Raw genomic sequence first — 2751 nt, forward strand, 5'->3', positions numbered from 1 at the left:
GGGTATTTCGCCATTTGGGCCGAAATTACACGCACCCTCGTCGCCACACACGCACTAGTCAAAACGCACGCAGCAACCAAACCCTACACCCTCTTGCGACAACGTCTGCGGCGGCGGCGACGCGAACGGAGACGAGCAAAAGTATCACTTGGCCTCTCTCCCCTTGACTCCCCTCCTCCTCCGGCGAGTCCCTGCTTCCGTGCGGCGGCAGCGATGGCTTCCTTCTCCGAGGCTCCCCCGGCAACCCGGCTGCCGACGCCAAGATCTTCAAGACCAAGTGCGCGCAGTGCCACACCAACGAGCAGCGCGCCGGCCACAAGCAAGGTAAGGAGCGAACGCCCCCGCCGATTTCCCCCTACGTCTTTCCTTAAGCGTGTCCAGCCTCCATGTGTCGGGTGCCGGGATATGGTAGGATCTAGATAATTCGAGTTCGATCTGGGGTTGCAGGGATAGATCTGCGTGTGCCGTTCGTGCCATGAGGAATATCGCTCAGATCTACTGCTTCTGTTGACGGGGTAGTCGATTGAAGCAAGCGGATTATTGCTGCGTATGCTCACGCTGGTCGATGGCTAGTTGTATCTTCACGACTACTGGCGCTTTGTTGTTATTACTATGATGAATCTGTACGTGCCTAGAGATTACTAGTTTACTCGTCGCTCAAATCATGTCTTAGTATAGCAGGGCATGTCAACGCGGTTAGTTGTTGTTTTGAAAGCCTAGTTGCCTGCTTAGCTCGATTAGGTTGATGTTGGTTCTCACTTTCTCTGTTTGTGATTAATCTCAGTTAGGTTGTTGAGTGTTTTGTCGCTATTATCTCAGATAGGATATTAGGGATCTGCTTATTCTGGGATTGATCTGAAGACATGCATACCTGTGCTTGGTCTTGTGCTAGATGCACTGACAGAAATGGAATTATTCCTATTACATTTCTGTTTATTTTCGAGATTATGTAGCTTAGCGTCTCATGTGAGTGCATATTAGTGACGAGTCAATTGATGGTCAGCTGTGTAACCTCATATTATACCCTATCTTACTATGAGCATATGCTGGTAGATTGGTCTAGTTGACAATAAGAGTTGTTGTTCGTTCTTTGCAGGTCCTAACTTCGTCGCCCTTCCTCGACGCTGATGCCGCCACGGATCCCGATCGAAGACCTAGCCGACGGAAGCTGAAGATCTCCGGCATCTCCCCGTTCCCCGTCTCCCTGTGTGGTGGCAGGGACGGGATTCGAGGCAACGCGGTCGTGGCGTGGATCCCCCGATGGATGCGCTGGAGGAGGCGATGCGCCGCCCGGGCATGGCATCTAGGCCTCTGATGGAGCGACGTGCGGTGCGGCCGTGGCGTCCGACCCTTGGGTCCCTGCGGCGGCGAGGTGGAGCAAAGGTAGGAGCGGCCGTGGCGCCGGCTCCCTGGATCGATTTGCGGCGACGGGTGGGCGGGAGTGGTGGTTGGCTCGCAGCGGCGCCCGCGGCGCTTCACCGTCCGGTGGCTTGGACCCTCGATCTGGCGATTGCGACCGCTAGCAGTCACCTGCTCACGCGCATCGTAGCTGGGAGCTGGGTCGGTTCGGCGGCCGTCGCGGTTCAGTCTAGCCGGCGCCTACCGCATCTGCACCAAGATGCTGAAGGTCACCAGGAGGACAATGTCGAGCCCGGCCAGGCTGCTTGCTGCTTCCCACAACCTAGGTCAGTCCAATCCTCCTCCGCAAGACGTCAATTAGTTGTTCTTCGACACTCATAATCACAGTGCTCTGCTCATTGCTGCTCTGCCCGTAGCATGAAAAATTCCACTAGCTGGCCTTAATGCAATTAGCTATTTACTCCTTGATTGCTCATTGCAGTAGGATGTTTTGTTCATAGATGTCCTATTCTCTGCTGTTATTCTAGACATTCTTGATTGCTCTTTTTTGTGAACTCGTTGTTTGAACCGATAAACAGGTTTTGCATAATTTCTTGCTTAAAATTGTTTCCTTTTTCGAGCAGTATGCATATTTGTGTAGACAGTAGGGAAAGCAACATGCATAGATGGATATTTGCTTCAGCTCAATGAATACTTGTGCGCATAGATGGAATAATATGTGCTTACTGTTTTTGTTTGTTGCACGTCTGACCCTCAATCCTGACTCCAACCCGTGACAGTGGCACAGCAATCAACGGAGGAGCGCAAAGAGAGGTTCTGACGATCTACCTGAGTTTTGGGCGTGGCTGATGAAGATGGTGGCCGGAATTTTGAATCTTGAAACTAGCTAAATTTGTAACGGATAGAATATATATGAGTTTATTTGTAATTTGTAAAATCTTTTTTTTTGTTTCTTAAATTCGTTACTGCTGGCGCATAGCCTTCGTTGCCGGGGGTAACTGATTTTAATTTTTTTTAGTTCTTTAAATATGTACTGCTGGCGCCTACAAATATGGCTAATGTGCCGGTGGTAACAGATACCCCCGGCGAATATGCGAAGACGCCGGGGATAATAGCATGTTACCACTGGCGAAAATGAAGGTGCCAGCGGTAAGGCATTACCACCGGCGAGGTTATCGCCGGCGAACGCGAAAGCGCCGGCGGTAAGCCTTTTCAGTGCGCCAGCGGTAAGCCTTTTCCTAGTAGTGATGCAAGGGTTGCACTACGTAAGCATGCTTAAACGAAGAACAATGCTAACCCTAACACATCTAATGATAACTACGTTGCTCGCCATCAAAAGCGCTTCAGTACGAGCAACGCATGAACAACGTGGAGCTTGTGCTGCCTAGATCG

General features: G+C 51.2%; 1 long non-coding RNA gene across 1 annotated transcript; it reads left to right on the plus strand.

Annotated features, from left to right (window-relative positions):
* Positions 1-1437: 1437 nt before the first annotated feature.
* LOC124678683 lies at positions 1438-2392 on the plus strand. The gene is made up of 2 exons (XR_006994574.1): positions 1438-1685; positions 2139-2392. It is a non-coding gene; the product is annotated as an uncharacterized LOC124678683 (long non-coding RNA).
* Positions 2393-2751: the final 359 nt, after the last annotated feature.

Source organism: Lolium rigidum, chromosome 7 (assembly GCF_022539505.1).
Source record: "Lolium rigidum isolate FL_2022 chromosome 7, APGP_CSIRO_Lrig_0.1, whole genome shotgun sequence".
Classification (NCBI taxonomy): Eukaryota; Viridiplantae; Streptophyta; class Magnoliopsida; order Poales; family Poaceae; genus Lolium; species Lolium rigidum.